Here is a 6,051-nt window from a genome sequence, read left to right on the forward strand (position 1 = left end):
ATAGAAACCAGTCTGGATTTGAACATGGGTGTCTGTAGTGACGCCTCTGGCACTGAGATGCTGTTCCTTACAGCTCCGCCACTTGGGAGTCATAAAGCCAGGTTGGCTTCAAAATACAACACATGCTAATATTTCTCTGACGCAATTATCATTGTTTTCCAGAGCTAATAGAATAATGTAGCTAACTACCTAAGCATTGAGTATAACACCATAAAGGTTATGAAATGAGTAACCTTACCTCGCATGTCCGCGGTTATAAGGAATATACACAAAAATATTATGCTACAGTAGAAACGACATGCAATAACTATTATAACGTAATAAGGCACGTATTTGATAGAAACACACACATCTCCAAAGTTATTATTGGTTACGAAAACAACTATGACTGCGATGCAGGCAACAGACGACAAATGTGAACACGTGTGTGCAGGAGGGGAGATGAGAAAATGTCTGCAGACTTGAACTGCACTAACAATTGGGAAGTGTTTGGGGAATTTTGTCTGGATTAGAAATGTTTAAAAAAATGTATTGCTCCGCAAAAGTACAAATGACTACTTTTATGTGAATGAATGAGGCGGAACACACCTCAAATCAAACTGTTCTTAGAAAATAAAAAACTTGCTAGAAAATCATTTGAAATTGTCAAATTGAAAACAGCCTTATAACTAAAAACAGGCTGCGTGCCTTGGTTTGAGGGCAGCACCGATTAAATGTATTGTTGCTTAACAATTACATTCTGGAATGGAGAGAACGTTCTAACATCACGTACATAAAAAAACTCAGGCTGGAGCGACCATTAGAGATATTTGGAACTCAAGCATGAAAGGGTGAACTTTACTATAGCATTGTGTTGGGTTATGAGAATATGAAATGTACTTATTCATGTCACTGAGGGAGAGAGGGGAATGTATAATGGTTACATTCTGTCCGGATATGTTATTGTTAGCCATCAGGGATCTTATGGGAGGAAAAAGACACACAGTCTGATACTAGTCAACATGACAGCCGTGAGTTGTGGAGGAGTGAACACTTTGGGGCAGAGATCAGGTCAGATAAAGTGAGGAAGAACAGATATCACTAAGGTTCTGTCTAGCAACAGAGATGCATTTGGCTTTGAGCTTTATTAAGCGTCCGTGAGTTTTTTAATAGGTTCATTTAGAACCTAACAATTGGCAAGAAATTCATTTTAAGACTATGACCAACAATGTCCATTGAATCTTAATGGATCAAATGCTTGCACTGTTGGGTTTGTGGTGATAGCTATGAGAACCGTTCCAAACAATGAGAAGATCTGAAGGCTCTGTTTAAGAGACCTCCTAGAATGAGGAGAGATAAGAGGTCTCAAGATGATATCACACACTCAGGCACTTGTCTCCAGGTTATTTGGTGTGTTTTTCCCTTGATATGGAGTTGCATATGCCCTCGATCAAATTCGGGAGATCTCTAGATACTTGGAGAAAAGTGGCAATGCTAAAAGAATTGCGTAAATTGTCTCTGCAAAACAGAGAGGCTCTTGACAGTCTTTTGGCAGGACAAGGGGGCACTCGTGCAATCATTGGCGATGAATGTTGTACTTTTCTCCCAGATCACTCTTCTAATATGACTGATCTCGCCACAACCAGAGTGAAAGTTGCAACATGGTTGGAATCCCTGTTTGGAAGTTAGGGATCCCAATTTCCAAATGGGCTGCAGCGTGTGTTTTTTCTAAGTTTGCCTAATTGTGTTATTAACATGCTGTGTATATGTGTGTATTTGTGATAAATTCACTCCCATTAATAGAAGTATAACCTTTATTATGATGATAGTCATACCATACTAATTAGATTGTAAAACTCAGAATGAAGGCTTTTAAACGATGAAGTTGTATGGTTTTATGTGTTGATTTCCCTTACTTTAATAGAAGTATATAACATTTTGATAGAAGCTATAATCTAATGCTTACCTTAAAATTGAATGATTATTATCACAGAAGAGGAGAGGAGGGAATGTGAAGGAAAATGCTGTGTTTGTGCTTTTCTAATAACCAATTTGACTGGGTTCATGCAAGTGACTGATTGATCGTGCCTGGGAGGAATCGTCACTATCAGTAACTGCAATTTTGCAGTATGCCCACAACATTGTTTTGAGAATGGAAAGGGATATCCCTGTGTCAAGGTCTCAGCTTGGAGAGAAGAATTGTCATGAGGTATTGGTCGGTCACATGCATGAACCAAATGTTGATGAATTAATTATGAATGATGAAAAAGCAAAATCATGCAAATATAACTTGTCTGTGTAAGCAGCATATAAGAGAACTGATGGGACTGCCCCGGTGGACCTCACTTCAGACCTGTAGTTTATGCGTCTAAGTTTGACTGTGACCTCTCCAGCTTGCTGTTAATAAAGAATGATTAATTTAAGATTGACTTCAGGTATCCCTGGTGGTAATTTCCATGACAACAGTTTATAGGGTCACTCTACTCCACAAAATGCCCTCAGCTTTCCCAGCCTAGATGTCATTCAGCCCAGGAGGAAACAAGATGCTGTGACCATTTATTAATATGAATGTGGATAAATGTGGTACTTTGACTGTGGTGTTGTGAAATTAGTGTGTGACAGACAGGCGGACAGGCAGACAGAGAAACTGGAGAATATTGTAATGACTTCAATTTTACAATTGCAACTTTATGGCGATAGTGTAATCCCAATACCAATCTGGAACAAATTATTGAGTTTATTATATCACATTTGGGACCAAGGATTGAACTAGTTAACCCACTGTTCCTAGGCTGTCATTGAAAATAAGAATTTGTTCTTAACTAACTTGCCAAGTTAAATAAAAATATTATTGGTGATGCTTATTCCTAGCCGCAAAATAACTTAACCTGCTGGTGAAAAATTTGGCCTACATAGTACAGTAGTGATGAACAGCTAGCTCACAACCACGCTGGAACAAGTTGATTTCTCTGAGTCCCCGAACCCACCACCATTTATTGTAGTGTAGCATCGCCTGTTGGTTAAAGTTAACACTTGTTGGTTTGTGCATAATAGTGTACTTTTAGTTACGACAAGGTATGAAATACCCATTATTATAAAAAAATTGATCTGAAAATACGAAGACTGAAAAATCGAGCACATAGACCGTAGACCTGCTCAATGTTTCAGTCTTCATTGTCACACAATGTCACACACCAAGTACCTTTTGACTGATGCCAATGAGTATGTATGTTCACAACTATGGAGGTTAACTTCCAACCATTAATATGATTTCGGTGTTGATGTATCAAATAAAACAAGTGAGGTGGGTGATATGCATACAAGCAAATGTAATTATAATCGGACAAACTAAGAAACGTTAACAGGGGGAAAAGAGAAAAATTCCACATCTCCCGTTTTCTGATGACAGCATTTTCTTTTTTTTTCTTCCAGCATGTCCCTTTACAAATAATCAGTGTTGACAAACCACCAGTATCATAACAACGGTCCACGCTATCTAGAATCCTTGGGATGTCCCAACTCTGAAGTTACCCCATTGAAGTTGACATTTAATATAGTTAAGGTGATGGTTAAGGTTGGGGTCAGTGGCGATTTTAGCTTGTAAATCTTGGTGGGGCAAACTAAAATATATATTTTTTAGATACATGCCAGCAAAGCCACTACACAACACAACACAACAATAAACAATACATTAATTGGACTATAACGGTGACAAATGGTTCCCACAAACTGTTAGGGCCTACATAAAGCTGTCCCAATGGCAGAGTCCCAACAGCAATCTCAACACCTTACCACAAATCAACCTGGCTATCAGGCGAGCCTTGTCTGGCAGCGGAACAGTTCATTCAGCCTCGTTTACTGCCTTTAAAAAAAACATAGTTGATATGGCTGACTTGCTTAAACAAATGTGGTTTCCACGGACAATTGAGATGTACAAACTATGGCATAAGGGGTTGATGAGCAGATAAAAGACAATCTGTAATTTCGATTAAGACATTAATGAGCATGCTAGGACAGACGTGGTCTATATAACTATTTGTTCAGCATGTTTGAAATGTGCAGCGACAGAATTCAGAACATGGGCCGTTCTTACAGTATTCTCCCTGTATACCAAGTCAGTAGGATAAATAAAGGGGGCATGTAAGCAGACAATGAAAGCTCTTACAATATTCAATGATAACATTTCTCTAAAACAGGCTATAAGCTACATGTGCACCACCAAGTCAGAACAGTAGGCTTAATTATGAGGGGAAAAGGGACCAAATTATTAGGGTGAGGCACATGGGCTACTAACAGCTTACTTTCTAACATACACATAGTATTACTTTCTTAGCTACAGTATACATATCTCCCTGGCATATTACATCATTTTTGCAGCAGCATAAAATACATTTCTGGACTCACGTTGTTGTGCTGTGTTCACTTGAACAGGAATGTGGCACGACGCTCCTTCGTGGGCAAATTTTGGCATCAAACTTTGTCATCAAAGTCTGGCATTCTCTGGATTTATGGTGCTTTCAAGACAGCAGGGGATTCAGAAAAAACAGGGTTGAATCATGACATTAGTGATCTTTAGGTTGGAGTTCTAGAAAGAGGCAGGTTGGAATTCCGAGTTGGATGACCGTTCAAAATGTATTTTCCCAGTCGGAGCTCGTTTTTTTCAGAGGTCTTGAACTCACTGAAGTCTGAGATTTCCAAATTCCGAGTTTCCAGTTGTTTTTTGAAAGGGGCAGAAGTCATGCTGGATTGACAGCATGGCCAATGTTGAATGTTTATCCTTTTAAGCTTGGAAAAGAGACTCTTAAACTCAGACTTGGATCACACATCCACTCCACTGAAGAGCAGGCTAGTGATTGCTTTGCAATGCTTGCAGTTAGCCACTGATTCCTTCCAAACCACTCATTGTTGAATTTGCAAGTTCCAACTTGTTGTTTATGTCCAATGGCCGATGAGCACCGAAACATTTTATCTATAATTTCTCTTCATAATTTCTCTTCATATGACAAGGATTGAAAAGGATTTTACAGTAGATTGTCAACTTGATTCAAGATGATGACTGTTAGCTTGTCCAATCAAAGATCAAATCAAAGTTACTGTAGATATAATGTGATTTGATGTCATTTTATCTGTGGCCAATGACCTTGAGCTTTCTTGGATCGCCACTTCTAATGTAACTCTATGGCAGCACAATAGGGGCCTGAATTTTTTTGTTCTGAATGTAAATTTTGCAGTGATGTAGTATCCCCATGAGTGACAGAACACTGAGCCAATCACGGCTCAACTAGAGAACATTACCAACCCCATACGCCAAGGATTTATAACTAATCCAAGATACACCACTGCCTGTCATTTTCAATGGAAACAAATGAGTCATAGTGAGCAGAACAAGCAAGGACGTGGGCAGAGCCAAGCACACTCTAGCGAGATCCTATTGGCGTGTTCTAGCATGCATCTGCATATTTCCGTTAGGGAACGCCTACTCTGTGGTGTGCTTGCAATAACTCAATTCGACTTTGCATTCCTTCTACACAGCGCAATTTAAAAAAAAGTTTTCCGAAGGGTAAAGTCTACAAAACTTAGTCCACTCTGTTCAAAGCAGATTTGGGAACAGAAAACTGTATTGAGAGCTACTCCTTTATCGAGGAGAAAATGTGCAGAATGTCAGCCCCCAAAAATTGAGACCATATTTTTATGCTGCTTTGTTACCTCAATAAAAAATAAAAAATAAAAAAACATTTTTTGCAAATTGATATTAATGCCAAAATAACATGCAAAACAGGCACATTTCAAATTAAAATACATTTAAATGTCAAATTCTTGTTTTTAGCTTCAATTTAATTTAATGCCCCACCTGCCCTGGATGACGGTTCGCCAAGAGTTAGGCTTAAGGTTAGTTAACTTAGAGTTTAGGGTAGGGACGCCCCGCCCCGTCAGTTAAACACTAATTATTATTTACAATGACAGCCTACCCTGGCCATTTGGGACCTATGGGACTCCCAATCACAGCCAGATGTGATACAGCCTGGATTTGAACCAGGGACTGTTATGACCCCTTGTAGCACTGAGATGCAG

The sequence above is a fragment of the Oncorhynchus kisutch genome, linkage group LG3 (assembly GCF_002021735.2).
Source record: "Oncorhynchus kisutch isolate 150728-3 linkage group LG3, Okis_V2, whole genome shotgun sequence".
NCBI lineage: Eukaryota > Metazoa > Chordata > Actinopteri > Salmoniformes > Salmonidae > Oncorhynchus > Oncorhynchus kisutch.